Source organism: Lissotriton vulgaris, chromosome 8, assembly GCF_964263255.1.
Source record: "Lissotriton vulgaris chromosome 8, aLisVul1.2, whole genome shotgun sequence".
Taxonomy (NCBI): Eukaryota; Metazoa; Chordata; class Amphibia; order Caudata; family Salamandridae; genus Lissotriton; species Lissotriton vulgaris.
The window spans coordinates 1,441,911,698-1,441,928,817 of NC_141696.1; the positions used below are offsets into that span (position 1 = coordinate 1,441,911,698).

At 43.9% G+C, this 17,120-nt stretch overlaps 1 long non-coding RNA gene across 1 annotated transcript in view; it reads right to left on the bottom strand.

Annotated features, from left to right (window-relative positions):
- The window catches only part of LOC147698905 (uncharacterized), a 1,339,289-nt gene extending 1,326,560 nt beyond the window's left edge, over positions 1 to 12,729 (bottom strand). The window contains exon 1 of the long non-coding RNA XR_015299378.1: positions 12,643 to 12,729. This is a non-coding gene — a long non-coding RNA (uncharacterized LOC147698905). The remainder of the gene's footprint in view (positions 1 to 12,642) is intronic.
- Between the last annotated feature and the right edge of the window lie 4,391 nt (positions 12,730 to 17,120).

A 17,120-nucleotide genomic window follows, 5' to 3' on the forward strand; every position in this document is an offset into this window, starting at 1 on the left:
AGCCTTCGAATTATAGGCCTATAAGCCTAACTGATGTAATGCAAACGTGTTAGTTAGAGTCCTCCTGCAGAGAATGCAATCATGGGCAGAAGAGGAGGATATCCTCTCGCAATACCAGGCGGGTTTTAGGGCCAATACCGGGACAATTGATCAGGTTTTTAGGCTAATGCTCATATATTGGAAAGTTGTTGTAATTGGGAAAGGTAGTCTCTATATGGCATTTATTGACCTTAAAACAGCGTTTGACCTGGTACCGAGGACTAAATTATGGCATCCCACCATTAATTCTTAATTTAATAATATTTCTCCACGATGGTACTTATGCTCAAGTGAGATGAGGTGTCCAAGGGCAGCTAATGGAGCAGATTCCTGTTGTGGTGAAGTTTCTCCAGGAGGACCCAGCCAACACGCCTATCTTAGTTGGTGAGAAAGTGCCAACACTCATGTTCGCCGACGATACCTTTTTTGTGGCAAAGACTCCAATTGGGCTACAAAAACTGTTGAGTAGGTACCAATCCTTCTACAATGCTCGGGGCTTAGTTATTAATACTACGAAGACAACGTTTATGGCTTTCAACCCTCCTAAATCCTTCAGGAACAATTTCTTACTAAATGGTACCCCCTTAAGAAAGTCAGGAATTTTGAATATCTGGCCATACAGCTCTTGGATAAAATGCTCTGGAGGCCCCATATAGCCAAAATGCTATTGAATCATAGATGTGTGACTGGGGCAATAAGCAAAGAACATCGCTCCTCATATAGTAGACCTGTTGCCCCTGCGCTCGCAGTCTATGAAGCAAAAGCAGTTCGCTCAGTTCTGTACTGAGCCGAGCTAAGGGGGTTCGAAAAAGTGGTCAGAGCATAAATTTCTGATGGATTTGGTGACGCTCCCACGTAACACCCCTCCAATTATTGTACAACATGGGTAGGCGTCCGTTTGGAGCTATAGCCAGGCTACGACCTTTGCTCTCTGGGCTCGCATACGGTGTACAGAAGAGCTTACCAACTACGCCTTAGCTCTAACGGAGGTAATGAATCTGGATGTGAACCATAAGGTCAAGTGGCTATCATATGTGAAGAAAACAATGATGCAACTTGGCCTTGAAGATTCATGGGATACCCAGACTCCGCCGTGTAAAGCGGAACTGAAGAGATAGTATTGGGACTGGTTTGACAGGCAAGAATTATGCAAGCCAATGTTGGGTAGATTGACAGAAGAGTTCCTCTTGTTTAAGCAAGCCAGATGTCTCGAGGCTTACCTAGATGTGATCCATGTCCCACAAAATAGGACCCTGTACATTCAGTTTAGGTTCGGCATGCTCCCTAATAACACCCATAAGGTAAAGTGGCATACAGCCGAGAGCAAGACGCAGCACTGTCCATGCTGCAGAGCGCTGGTTGAGTGCATTGCCCATGTCCTTTTTGCTTGCCCCGCATACGCTACAGCTAGGAGCAAGTGGATAAAACCAATATGTAGCGACATGAGCACCCGCGACTTCCGGTCTGCTCTGCGCATTCTAAAATCTGCTCCCAGTGCCCTATTTTCATGCAGCGTGGCCAAGTTCTTAGGCTGAGCCTGGCTAATCAGAAATAGAGCCATACAAGGTGTGACCCTAATGTAGACACATGACTTGTTATATGTGTTTAAACCATATACTATATTGGTCTGCAATGTAACTATCAAAATATTAATTACGATATAGATAGTACTAGCACCCTACACGTTGTTATACACTGCTCACTACAACTGACTTGTTCTCTATATTTACATAGTGCCCCAGAATGAAATCTCTTTTATGACCAAATATGCTGCTATTAATTTTCATCTTATGAAACTTTTTAAACAACCCTCTGTATTACATGATCTTTTAATCTTTTTATTGTACAGATTCTATTTTATTGTATATATGCTATTTGATGCTTTTATGACACATGCTGTTGAATAAAGCTATTTGAAATAGGACCAAACTGAGCCTGACCAGCTTGAGGAGCACTTTCTGGGCCAGTACTTAGTGTACGCATAATATACTTCATAAGAAGCTGATACAGCCTAACCAAATGGTTTAAGAGAGCTAGTTTATCATGCTAGTTTGATGCCTGTAAATTCAGATAAGGCATATTTCCTACTAAGACTGGCCAGGTTGCCCCATCATTACTGAGATGGACCAGTCTGAGATTTGGTAGTGTATGTGGGAGGGTGCCTTGGACCCAAAAATGATATTCCTGGTAAGTTAATAGCATTTCTAAATATTCATAAGGTCTATATGCAGCTGGATATGCAGCCTTCGTGTATGTGTAAAATGCCAGTGCATTTGCCTTGACAGCAGGAAAAACAACCCAGGAATAAGAAACTTTACATTTGTACACTTAGGGGCCTATTATGATGGCGTGAAGATTGCCACCACCAGCGGGGGTACCACGGTGGATGGACAGACCGTCTGCTGCTTTTCCGCCGACAGGCAATTGTCACGATTGCCTGCCGGGCGGAAAAGGCCCACAATATGGTGGCGGTGCATCCATATTATGATGTGTGCGGTCGGCATGGCGGAGACTCCATTATGGAAAGGCATGCAGAGATTGACTTTGGGGGCCCCCGAGGGGGGTGGGTGGCTGCATTGCCCTACATTGCCATACACAAGGTGGCAGGCACCCCGCGGTGCCTGTCACGTTTCACATTGTAATGCACAACATGCGCCTTTAACATTGTGGCTGTGCTGTTTACAGCACCGCCCACCGCAATGTTAAAGGCAAGAATTTGCCTTCTGGGACCGTCGCACCTATGATGGTCGGTCCCATTTTCCATTACGGTGGCGGGTGGATATCGTAATGGTGCCCTTAGTGTGCCTCAACCATGAAGGTAAATTCTCCATTGCCATTGGCAAGCCCTATATCGAGTTAACTGAGCAGTTACTGCTTGTCTGTAATTAACAGTAATAGTTAGTGGTTGTACCATATTTAATTAATGGAATTCTAAGAAAGAAAAACACTATTGGGGGCAATCTTTTTAAAGAAAACAAGCCAGATTAACCTACAGACATAAATAGATGCTTGCTATTACGTTAATGAGGATAAACCTTCTATCATCATGGACGCCTCTGTATAGAGGTAATAAAGGAGCCTTGGGTACACATGAGTAAACTGCTTAGGAGACCAATTAAATAGGTACCAAACCTAGAACGTTGATGGCTCCATGGTATATTGTTCCTATGAATTTAGTAGGATGGTGTATTTAGAACAACAAAAAGTCATAATACAGGGACTGTGTCTTCGTATATAATCAGTAAATACTGGTTTGTTTGGCTAGCTCAGAGTACCACATCTAAACTCCTAATCTTAGAGAGTTGAAGATGTTGTCAGTAAGCTCAAATACAAAACAAATCTAACCCTTGTGTTTGTCACTTTTGCATGACCAAGGTGTTCACAAAGAAAAGATACGATAATGCATTTTGAAATGTTTATTGACAAGCTCTAATCTTTGTTATAAGCATTATTAGAATGGTGAAAAACAATAACAATTCAACCATCTTAATTGTTCATAATGTAACTAAGATTACTTCTATCTATCATTAATTTCTCTATGCAAAGAGAGCATGTCAGGAGTGCCCATCTGCCAGGCCTATTGGAATGACCAAAACCAATACCTTGGTACCGAATGTCAGGAATCTGGTCTCAGTGCATTAACAAATGCATCTTGCACATTTCTCTTGCACAGCTATCTTCCTTCTCAGGGTGAAGGTCGAAAACAGCGGAATTACATCTCAGTCCCAGTTCACTACAGCTTCAAGGATAATCTTGGCGGGAAATGAACCTCTCATACGGTTGTATGGCGTTACAACGTGGGCTTTTACCCTGCATGCCATTACAACGCGGGGATTACAACGAAAGTCGTTGCAACGACTTTCACTGGAGGGCGCTGGTAGTGGAATAGTTTAATTTTCTATTCCAACTCCAGCCCACGTTGACAGTAGGGAAGGTGTTGGATAGAAAATTAAACTATTCCCTATCCAACAGCGCCCTACAGCGAAAGTCGTTGTAACAGCTTTCGTTGTAATCGCCATATCGCCATATCGCTCATCTCCTCCCATTCAGGAAGCGTATCAAAACTTGGCTCTTTCCCCTATCCCTATAAAAACCGGCCTTTTCCAGCTCACCCCCGTCAATAAACCACAAGAGTAGCTATCAGCGCCAGGATACCTGCCAGGTGACAGTCGCGCTTTATAAATATTTTAAATAAATAAATAAAATAATCCCTGCGTTGTAATGGCATTGCAGGGTAATCCCCGCATTGTCATGGCTGTTCCCCTCTAATACACCAGAGGAGCTCAGGGGGAAAGAAGGGGTCAGATCGCATCCCATTCACTCATTTATAAACATCACAAGACCTGGACCTCTATTGAACGAATATCCTTATATTTTTATTTTTATGACCCACAGGGAGTTTCCCATCAACTTTTAATTTCCCCACAGGTACAGCCAACTGCCAATGACATGTTGGTTCGACTATTCCATTTTAAAAAAAACGTCAATAACCATATAAAATGCACACATAGTAGTGTCTTTAAACCCTCACATAAATATGTGAAACAGAAAAAATGTGAGAAAGGTCAGAAAGCACCTCAGGTATGCACACCCAAGGAGCTGCTGGATGGTACTCCCAAAGTATGCCCACGTTATTATCATAGGTTGCTGAAATTCTTCAGAGGTGAGAAATCAGAAAAAATATATAGAAAATAAATTAAAACAAGCATTGGAAATGCCAATAGGTCTCGCAGTAGTAAAGTTTGAGCCATAGGTGTTATTTATTTTTTTGTTTTTTATTTATGTGTTGTTTTTTCTAAATAGCTAAATTAATAGCTTTCTTCTTTACAAAGCCAATAGTTATAATTTTTGTAAATGTGACACCTCTAGCATTTGTAAAGCAACATGTTTTGTATTAACGGGACTTATATGTGACTTATATGTATTGATATAAAAAAAATCAATGGCTTTAAAAAAAAATTAATAATTAATACGTAAATAAAATGGATTTTATTTTATATTGCCAATAGCTTGAAGTTTATTAAATATATTTAGTGAAAATGCTGTGGTTGCGCTGAGTGAGGGTGAGTGAGGGTGAGGGTGAGTGAGGGGTTGAGGGTGAGGGGTTGAGGGTGAGTGAGGGTGAGTGAGGGTGAGGTGTTGAGGGTGAGTGAGGGTGAGGGTGAGTGAGGGTGAGGGTGAGTGAGGGTGAGGGTGAGTGAGGGTGAGGGTAAGTGAGGGTGAGGGTGAGGGGTTGAGGGTGAGGGGTTGAGGGTGAGTGAGGGTGAGGGTGAGTGAGGGTGAGGGTGAGTGAGGGGTTGAGGGTGAGTGAGGGTGAGGGGTTGAGGGTGGGTGAGGGTGAGTGAGGGTGAGGGGTTGAGGGTGAGTGAGGATGAGTGAGAGTGAGGGGTTGAGGGTGAGGGGTTGAGGGTGAGTGAGGGTGAGGGTGAGGGGTTGAGGGTGAGTGAGGGTGAGGGGTTGAGGGTGAGTGAGGGTGAGGGTGAGTGAGGGTGAGGGTGAGTGAGGGTGGGGGTTGAGGGTGAGTGAGGGTGAGTGAGGGTGAGGGTGAGTGAGGGTGAGGGTGAGTGAGGGTGAGTGAGGGTGAGTGAGGGTGAGGGGTTGAGGGTGAGTGAGGGTGAGTGAGGGTGAGGGGATGAGGGTGAGTGAGGGTGAGGGGTTGAGGGTGAGTGAGGGTGAGGGTGAGTGAGGGTGAGTGGTTGAGGGTGAGGGGTTGAGGGTGAGTGAGGGTGAGGGGTTGAGGGTGAGTGAGGGTGAGGGGTTGAGGGTGAGTGAGGGTGAAGACACACAAAGTAGTTCCTTCAGTGCCAGGGACTGCTATGGCAATGTGTGCTTTTTGTAACAAAAAAAATATGTATTGCTTTTTCATGTATGCTTGAGGGTCCTGCAGCTCCCCAACAATAACGCTGTATAAAACCTGTGACAAAACAAAACAAGCATTGGCAAAGGCAGAAAGCTGGTGGCCAACGCCAGACCTGTTTTCTTTTCCAATGCTTGTTCGTGTTTCTTTCTGCAGTTTTCACTCCCTCCTCTCACGCTGGGCTCTTAGCACAAAATAGGAGAAGTTTGAGGGAGAAAGTGTTAGGTATTGGCTGGGAGGGTGGGATGGAATGTGAACCAATCAATCAATAAAAAAGGGCGACTTGGGAAGTGAACAGGAAGAGGAGGCACGAATGTGGACAAGAGATGGACAGTGACATGCAGAAGGGAGCTTCATGTGTGCCGGTGTTTGCCGGTGCTTTAGGACGGAAGAGAGAGAGATATAAAGTGAAGCACGTGGATGGCTCAAACATTGAGTGGTGGGATTAGACTGATAATGGGCAGGGGGGACACGGATAGGAGAGAAGGAGACATTTCAAGGCTTAGAAGGGCGAGAAACACAAATGTCGGTAACTGGGATGGACAGAAGGGAGAGCTGCGGTGAGTGAAAGCAGGGTCTGGCGCTCGCTCGTGGAACCGAAGAGTTCCCGGCCCCTGACACACCTCTTGCAATGCTGGTTTGTAGCATTAAATCCAGGCATATTGTATTCTAGCCCCGCTTTCCTCGATCTTAACGGAGGCGTCGAAATCACAACGCACGCAGCTCACTGAAGTGCCTCGGCTGGCTGTGGGCACTATGCGCGTGAGAGATGAAGCACCAGTCCAGCTCAGCCGTGCCGCGGGCCCCTATCTTAACTAAATCAACGGGTCGGAGTTCGGATGACACAAACAGGAAGTAGCAGAGGAAGCCGTATTCTGTAACCTTTTATTTTAACCGACTGGGCCTATTTTTGGAAATCCAAGGAACAATCCCCAGAAGTACGGCAGCAGCGCGTCTTTAACAATACAAAGCGCTTTTCCGGAGGGGGCACCTTGGGCGCTGAGGGGACTCGAGCTGAGTGGACTCTGGGGGGCGGGGGGCTGAGTGGAGGGCTTACAGGAGGAATGGAGGAAGGGGCCATGACAGGAAAGGACGGGCATGCGTCACAGTAAACAAAGGTTGTGATGCTTCTGTTGCTGTATTGTTTTGCAACTGCACGATGCGCGGAGCGAAATCTCCGGAAAACTCAATTTGGTGGGTGAATTGTACATGTTGGTGCTGAAAAATTCCTTTCTTAATCTTAGATGTAAGATATTTTTTCCGCGGGTGAAGTTTTGTGACTCAAACCAATGCAATAACAAGAGAAACACCGAGCACGGCGTCAGTGTTGGCATTGCTGGGGGGTAGGGGGTAAGTGGTGATTTAAAAAAAAATGCGACACGGCGGGCAGGGGAGGGGGCGGAGCGGGGAGAGGGAACAGACGGAGGGAAGGCCAGATAAGGGGAGGGGGGAGGAGAAATGCGACACGGCGGGCAGGGGAGGGGGCGGAGCGGGGAGAGGGAACAGACAGGGAAGGCAGATAAGGGGAAGGGGAGGAGAAATGCGACACAGCGGGCAGGGGAGGGGGCGAGGGGGGAGGAGAAATGCGACGTGCGGATGAGGGACCTGATGTGCACGCGCTTTTAAGCTCAATGCGCATGCGCATTGAGCTTAAAAGTCACGGGCACTGCAAGGAATCGCCACGATTCCTTGCAAGTTGGATAAAGAGTGGATAAGCCCCCATAGTCTCGCTTGCTCGATGCGCATGCGCATCGACAGGCGAGACCTAAAAATGTGGCAAACATCACTGAGAGTGCAAGTGTCGCTCAGTGCCCACTGGTCCCAACTGTGAAAAGAGAATTATTATTCAAACAATTAAAATGGGGTATCACTCGCATACAGAACATACTATATTTAATGCCGTGAGTGCCCTCAGGTTAAAAGAAAGATATTTATATGGCCCACTTTCAAACACAAAAGGCCAACATGTTTCATTGCCAGCTTGTTTTCGGCAACTATATCCGGGCTGATGGGGAAACCAGTCTTCACCTCAATCGTTTATCACACCCAACCTAGTGGTTGCTGTTATCCCTCGTCCCTGCAAACACATCATTAAAGGATCATGCGCCAGGTGGTCAACCACGTACTCGGGCAGCCTCGACCTCTGTGCTCCGCCCCTCTCACTGACTTCAGCATGGACACTATTTAAATATTAAAATAGCAAGCTTATCACACTTGGCCTGAGGTGCAGAACAACATCTATAAATAGTCTCTAAATTGTCAACTCCTATGAGCGAAAAATAAAACAAGGCATCATGTTCTTCGTGCATCATGCAACAGTTGTGTGACCGTGGTAGTAAATATGCAGACTACAGGGCAATATTGCCTTTTGTAAATAAATGCTTGCATGACACATTCTTGTCTTAGGGAAAACATTTGCAAACCCCCCTTATAAAAAGAGGCTAAGTTAAAAAGGAGAGTTAAAATGGGTACGAACTATAACCTATATAACACCACCTTGGAGCACGTCTGCACTAAATAACAGGTGTTAATTGTTACCCACTTATTATTACCCAACTCAAGGGTACTCCTTTGTTTGACCTTTGAAGGATAAAAGGCTGAGTGGACGCCTCAGGACTTGATCCGCTGGCCATGAGGTTAAACACAGGTTTGCGTATTGGATGCACTAGCCCACTGCACCACCAGACTCAGCACAGGAGTTATAAACTACCAGACTCTATGTCATTGATGTGCAATTAGATCTCAAAGTCAATTAAATTCTGCAAAGCATTAAAGTTCCACCTTAATGACTTTCCTGTAGAGTTTTTTAAAGGACTGTTTAACTAGCTTGGCCCTTCTTTGAGAAAATTGCCTAAGGAAGCAAGTTCAAAAAACGTCTTTTAGGTGGATATTCTGCATGCTAATATAGTGGCAATACACAAAAAGGCAAACCAGTGGAACAATGACAATCATAAATTACGATCTCTCTACCAAAATCTTGGCAACATTTTGTGTAACAGGATTCTAACCTGCCAAGCAGGCTAAAACTGCCTGGCTTTATCCCCTATAGGTCCATCCAGCCGAATCTTGGAGACTACACAGTTGCTTAAACAATGCAAAATCCTTAAAGGAACCCCTTAATGTGTGGTCTGTAGAAACAGAGAAAGTCTTCCAAAGAGTGATGCTTTCTCGAGAAAAAGTCCTAGAGAGAATGGGCTTTGGACTGAATTTTTGGTTGGGATTTTTTTTAATGTTGAGCCTACAAATGCGCGTCGACTTGTGTTGGATTTTACGTCCAACACCTTCCCTACTGTTGCATAGACTGCAGTTTGAATAGTAAATTATGCTATTCCAAAGTCCAGGGCCCCTCTCGGGCAAGTCGTTGTAACAACTTGTGTGCTAAATGAATGCGTGGTAACATCGCAATTGGGGTAGAGACTGCTTTGTAAAGGCATGCCTGGTAAATGCATGTGGAGTTCCATCATGCAACCTGTCAGAGAGATCATGTTAAAAAAAGAAATTACATGAGTTTGTCTATTATCCCCAGTGCTGTGCACTCTAGCTATCAAACTCAAAGCATACTGGATTAGGCACAACTCATTGTTTAAAGGTTCCTACTGACATAATAGTACAGAATGCAATATATCTTTGTATGCAGATGAAGTCTTGCTATTCATTTCGAACCTTGAATTCTCAAATTCCTACAGCACTTACAATGCTTCAGAAGTTTGGTTGTTTTTCTGACTTTGCTTAAATTAGGATCTGGCCAACTTGAGTAACCACTGCTACTTTGTGCATGAATGACTATTTTGTTATTTGAGAGTCAATATTTCCCTAAGGAGGAAAGGTTTCCATATCTGGAGCTCAAAACGATTGTGTATGGCTTTAAGAAGTATACCATGCATTAGGACCACACACTATGGGGAGCTGTTTCTGTGGCTTCTGGGTAGGGCTTCACTTTTGAACCATGATTTTTTGGGTATATTTTTAAACACTATGCAGAACAATCTGATTTAGATCCATGAGACTTTTTCCCAGCAAGGTCATAAGATATTGAGAGGATTACATGGGTGTCCTAAAAGTCCTCTTCCATCCTTTTGATACTGCATTATATCTGGATTGAATGTGGTATTGTCTTTATTTAATTGAAAAGTTATTATTTAACAGCCTACTTGGTAGCAAATTTCAGGCCATGACTTCCCAATAGAGGAACCCTCAGTCGATTTACACAGAATGGCAATAGGGCATACGGCAAACAAGCATCTACAGTGGTAAGGGTGTTTAGACAAAATATTAGTGAAAAACAATTGTGTGGACAAAATATCATGTCAAGAATATTCAGGACAAAATGGTCGTGAAGGTAAGTTTCTAGAGGTGAGCAAAGTTTTGCTATATATAACAATAAATCTTTGACACGATATTCTATCCACACAATATTTCTGTTTCTAATATTTTGTCAGTGATTGAGTGGTAAGAGGCCAAGCATGGCCCAACTAAACACCACCATTGTGATTCACTTGGAATGCTGCCAGGAATTGTCAGTAAATTAATATTAATCATTAGAAGGGCTTGCCTCATTACTAAACAGGAACTTTTCCTTAACAAGATGAGTCAAACGTGGTGGTTATAATATACCTTACTCAAGGGAACGAAAGAGTCCTGAACATTTTCCTCTTGCGGAAATTAAAAGTGCATGGAAAGGCAAACAAATGTTGCCAGTCAAACAGCTTGGAAGTACATGTTTCTTTTTTCACATTACGATCCTTAACTTTAGAAATATTTAATCAAGAAAGAGCTCTTCATCTTGCAAGAGTGATGAATCTCTGCACCCATCTTGGTTAAAATGTGAGGACAAAAGCTGAGTGAGAAGAAGAGCACTTGCCCCAGAACGATTAAGCTGATCTAAATTCCACACCTAAGACTTGAAATTCAACCAACAGCAGGACAGTGGGAATTTAGAGGTTACTTGAGCAGATCTGAAATTGCAGGATGTATTTGGTTGATATACAAGAAGGTGATCTTTAATGTTCCATCATTGTTTGGCCACCTGAGATTAGCATACTTAGAATAATAAGCATGATTTTATTCACAGGATTAATAAATGTTTTTCCCTTCATCTTTAGTAACCACATATTTGCAACAGAGAACAAGTATTGATTGATTGAGTAACTTAAAAAAAATAATGTGTCACATATAAGAACAAGGAAAAGAGACTGCAAATGAGTAGTTCCTTATTTAAAAGGTATTAACATCTCTCTTTGTAAGAGAATAAAATCCAATCCACAAATAGTGACAGTCAAGAACTCTTCTCTCTCACTCCCAATCCCATTACCCCTGTAGAAAGTACTTTTTAGCTTGTGGTAATCCCTGATGGATAGTTGGTGGATCTCGAAGAGGATAAGGTTAGAGTGCCGCAATTTATTATTCTCCTGAAACCAGGTCACTAAGGGAAGTGTCAAGCCCAAGTGGAAGTGCTATCAGGGAAATGATAAAGTCAGAAAGTTGTACCTTATCAGATATGGCAAAGGCGTTGCAAACTTTGCAACAAAAGTTAAATGAGGATCAAAATTCAAATCAATGGCTGTAAAAGGAGGTACCTAGTTTGTCACTACAATTAGATCAACTTCAAGTCACTGAGAATTTGAAAGTAGATTAATTGGGATTGTCTTAATCTAATTCTGTTATCGGTGATGGAGTCTCAGAGCCTCATTAAGCCCCCTCTTATCGCCGTAGGTAACCCTTCTGAAATATGTTCTCATCAACAGTGAATTGATATTTTGCAAATCCTTTAGGAGCCTCAGAGGCATATCCTGGAAAACCATGCAAATGACATATTTTTTAACTCAGTGTGAGTTAAGCTTTTTGAGCCAACCTTCTGCTTTTCCCATGCAAGAATCATGAGTGGCCTTCATATTATCATACTTATTGGAATACAGCACGGTCAATGCCTTTAATGGTCTATGGTTATTGGGTGTCTATGATGTAGATAAGTTTAAACTGAAGGTGCCATGTCTACTTGATAGACATACTATTATCATTGAGAAAACCCAGAGTTCTTAGAATTAAAAAAAGACAAAAAGGAACTGATGACATATATTTTGCAGTTTAATTGATTGCCCCTAGAATGTAATTGGCCCAAGGAGAAAAGACGGCCTTATTTTATAAGGGATAAAATGAAGATTTAAAGGTGCTTTAGCTTAAGTCTCTAACCCCTACAAAAGATTTTGAAGAATTATTTGATTAAGTTTGTCAGATAGGTCATAGAATGGCAGAGAGAAGATTGTTTTACTAGATTTAGAACAAAAAAAAATAGATAGTGCCTAAAATAAGATCACAATCACCTGATGCAAACGCAAATAGAAACACTCTTCTTTGTCTATAGAGGAAAGAGCTAAAACAAACAATGAAAGTTTTTGCTTATACTGTGGATTAAAAAAACACTTTATAAAACAATGTCCAATATGTCCAAAAATGGTAGGGTTAGAAGAATCTGAAAAGAATATTTCTTACAACCAGTCAGCAAAACATCATCAGGAATCCACACAATAATCGGAGTATCAGAAATCCCAATATTCTCTTCTCAATTTAAAGCTGTGGCAGCTAAATGTAAATCATCACATTTACAATCAACTGTAGCCTTGTGTGAGAAGGCGAACGAGTTTAAAAACATTGAAGTGAATATAGATCAAGGAGTCACAGACGTATTCACTGATTTGAGAACAATACAAAATGAACTGTATATATTTGCTAAAACAACTAAAACATACCTGTGAAGGCAGTAAATGGACGCATTGACTTCTTGTCCAATGTCTCATGGATCAACGACAGTATCTTCACGTTTCCAGTTGTGCATACTGCATGTTTAAAGTGATATGTTATGTTATGTTATTTTGTGTTATTATTCTTTTATAAAGCGCTTTATCACCCCAAGGTATCTAACAGCTCCTCCCCAATTCTATTCTGGGGTTACCTTAGTTGTGACAACACAATCGGACAATAGACTAGACATACAATACTTTAAAATGTACTTCATCTTTTGCAAACAACGCTGTTTTCCCAATGACAGCATATAAGAGTTGAAAGGAAAGAATCAAAATGTCAAAGATTCCTATGCAATATCAAGTTCTAATAAATAATTTGATATACAAAATGCATATAAAAAAATGCCTCAATCATATGACTGAAACATTGATTTTGTTCCAGAATATGTGGAGAATACCCTTTGCTATTTAATCGTAGGCTATTGGAGAAGGTTTTTAATGCCAGCATCTCTAATGAATTAGACCTCCGTTTTGCATTGCACATTTAGAACCTGATTATGACTTTTGGCAGTGAGGGCGGGTGTCTAGGGAATCAAGGCCCTAAACAAGCCTTTTCTGTCGAAACAGATGATTTGAATATGCTATAGGAGCTGTACTCTCTCAAAGAATTCATTCAACATGACAATTACTTCCAGTGGCTTTTTTCCCCAAAAATGTAATTATTCAGAAATTAATTATTCAGTGTGTTATAAAGAAACTGTAAGCAATACATTTGGCTTATTAAGACTGGAGACACTATTTATTGTGAGCTAGAATTACAATGACATAATAAAAAGGCATGAGTTTAAATGTGAAGACAGATGAGATGGTCATTGTTTTTTCTCAGAGTTTGATTTTGTCGTTACCTATTAGTTTAGGAAAAAGAACCTTAAAGTATATTCTTTATCACAAATTTACTGAGACTGAAAATAGACACCCTGAGTCCATTATCCAGAGACTACATTTGTATCCTTGCCTGCAGAAGATGAATTAGAATTCAGCAAGTCAGAGAGGAAATCAATCAAAGTAATTTTTTATGAAATGTTATCCAAAGATCCAAAATGCAGTTTGATTATGGGAGAATCTTTCTTACTATGACAGAAAATAGATTTTACAGATTTCAAAGGAAACTTAAGATTCACCTTTAGCCGGACATAAAAGTTGGGAGAACACTTTGCAATTAATTCAGCATTACTTTAGGTGGAAGGATGCCAGACATTATGTTACAGAGGGTGCAGTTTGCCCTGACACTAAAAGTGAAAGAAATAAACCCATATGGTCCTTACAACCTCACCCAGTGTCTCCTCATCCCTAGCAAAACTAAAATGTTTGTCCTTCGTGTCTCAAGGATTTCAGAATTTTTTATTTAAATGTGCAAACTTGATTGTCTGCCCTGAAAACTGGTTAACACCCTACCCTTGCTGTCCTCAATCTCAGTAACTATTTTTATAGCATACCAATTAACATATCTTGAGTCAGCAACATTTAGAAGATATTGATTGAACACAATTTAAAAATAGTGAGGACAAAACTGTGGAGCATGCCTCAAAATGCTAATCCTGACAATGTTCATTTAGAGGATTTCAATGGCCCAACTCTTCCTTTATGTCACAGCCCTTCTCATTGCTATATGCTTCAAAACGCTGTGCTTTTAAACTCGTTCAACAGTACAGATCTCTCCATGGACAGGGAGCTTAACTCTGAAGTCCCCTTCCTCAAACACTAGGGGCCATTTTAATGAAACAGTGGGGCAGCGCAGCAAATCACCTTTCTGCGATGCGTCACCGGAAACTTAAGGCAATACAGCGCATTCCTGTCCTTTCTCCTGCGCTGGTGCACATAGGGCTGCCTTTCGCCAATGCAGGTACCAGCCACGGCCCGTGGAGGGAGTTTCGGTGGGGCGGAGAGGCGGGCGAGGGAGAGGCAGGGTGGGGTATGCTAAAAACCGGAGTATGGATAATTGAAGGTAAGTAAACAATTTAATTAATAAAACGAATTTCGTAGCACGCCCTGCATCGCAAAATGTGATGTAGGGTGCGCTATGAAATGTGTTAATTATCCAAATTCCGGTTTTTAGCAACCCCATCCTGCCCCTCCCCCGCCCCGCCTCACCACCCCACCGAAACTTCCTCCATGGGCCGTGGCTGGCAGGTACCCTTGCACCATGGTACAAGGGTGCCTGATTTGCATTTGCATCCAAAATTGCTTGCATAAAAACAATTCTGAGAGGCTTTTGTCGTTACACCTCCCATGGGGAGGCATATCTTTTTGATGTATTCCCAGGTTTAACTGTTCTTGTAAATCTGGGAATATTTCAAAACACCCACGCAACACCCATAGAAACACCTCTCTGGCGCAAAGTAATGCAATGCAGTGAATCTTCTGAGACAGGTGGCGCTGTTGAGCAAGTCAAGAGGAGTCCGAGGAGAGAGGAGCGCAGGTACCGCGCAGGTACAGCTGCGAGCCGTTTGAGAGTCGTTTGTGAGCCGCCGTGAGCCACTGAGAGCCGCGGTATTCACAGACGGTCTCCTTATTCCCACCTCCCTCGTGAGGACACTGTTACCGATAGCGGCAACGGCAGAGAGCCGGGAGCCGCACGCCACAAGCGAGGAGCAAAGAGCAGCTGAGCCGGGAGGGGCCGCGAGAGGACCGCCCGTGCTGCGACCGTTGGAGCAAAAGCGGTGGGGATTCACCATCTAACATCCACCATCCACCCTCCGCCTGTTTTGTGGAATGCTGTAGAGAGAGCAGGAACCTCGCCCAAGACCCGCAGCTGTAGCTGTCGCAGGACCGCCTGTGAGAACCGGAGAGAAGCAAAAGCCCACAACAGAGGCGGGAGTGGAGAGGAGGGTACAGTGAATGGCGAGCCGCAGCGGAAGGAGCAGTCCAGTCCAGCCCAGCCAGCTCTACCCCACGTGGGAGGTAAGCCCAGGAGGCAAGCGTGGCCGCCGATAGAGGCGGCTGCAAAGTAAGAGCCCGGGGGCGGACCGAGGGGCTGCCTGACTAGGTGTCCCAGCCCGCGGTCTCCCCTGAGTGCCCCGCTTGCCCCCTCCACCTGCCCCCTCCTCCCCCCTTTAAGACGGGCAATAAAATCTTGGATTGGACCAGTTTTGAAAATCGCTTAATAACTTTGCACAGTCTTGCTCTGACAGTTCTGACTCCCCTACGGCCACCACCTGTGACCCTTCCATCATCCCCCTACACTTTCACTGCCGCTCTCAAAGGCAGGCCGAGCGCAGTGGGAGGCCGATTATTCATCGGGTCAACTCCAGTACCCCCTTATCTGCCAAGAGCACCATTAAGCACCATTACGCGCTCATTCCAAATTAAACTGCTCTAATTACACCACGATCCACACCATTAAACCCTCCTCCAGTTCGGACAACTAGGAGCTGATACAAAGGACCCTGGGTACTGTAGTCCTCCTCAGTGTCCAAGTGCTTGCAGAAACAGGCACACAAAATTAACTCAAAGGGCCATAGGGGCCACTTCTCTACAAGGAGGACCATAAAAGCACTGAGTCATATCATTTTGAGCCCCAGCCTTCGGTGTCTGAGGATGTCGTCCAAGAAGACCCCGTCAAGTACGGAGGCAGGGCCGGAGGTGGACTTCGAAAGCACAGCACAAAGAAGGATAAGAAGGAGCATCAGCTCCCAAAAACCCCAGGAACCAGTTAACGGCAACACCCTCCCTCAAGGACTTATCACTCATTTCTTCCAGGCTTCCAGTGGCCCTACAGCTTTGGATGAGGGTCAGGCAGAGACAGTGTCAAAGCTCATCCTCAAACTGGGCCCTCCAAAGCCAACTAAAGACCAGTGGTGCCCACACCCCCGCGAGTTTGCCGCTACTCAGAAAACCGGGAGTCCAGAGGCATGCCCCCAGCCTGTCGCTAAGAGTCCGATATGGATTACAGCCGATATTCACGTGAGACCCATAGCGGGGGCGAGCAAGGTGAAAGAGCTCAAGGAGGTAGCCACAGCCGTAGCCACTTCCCCAAAGACAACACGCAAACGATCGACCTCAACAGATACACCCCGCGAAAAACAGAAGACAACTCCCTCAGGAATGGATGCACTAACAACATCATTCCTGCAGAAACTAGAACAGTCCATCGAACGAACACTGGAAGCAATGCCAATACACCCGGGCAGATCTGTCGCCCTGGGCATGTCTCAAACAGAAGGATGGAGCCCGCTTGGCCTAGCACACCAGCAAGACGCAATGGAAGAAGTTACTTTCAAAAAGTTAAATCTGTCAGCAATAAGAGAAGTACAGGACACAATGGCCAGGGCGCTGCTCTGGCAGTCCACAAAGATAGAAGTACAAATCGACCTGCTGTACTCAATCGCTCAACACCTGGCGCGTAAAGACGATAAGTTGGCTAAATTAGAGGTTCTTCTCGAAGTCCAACACGCCAACGTGGCTAACACCGACGCTAACGCTGC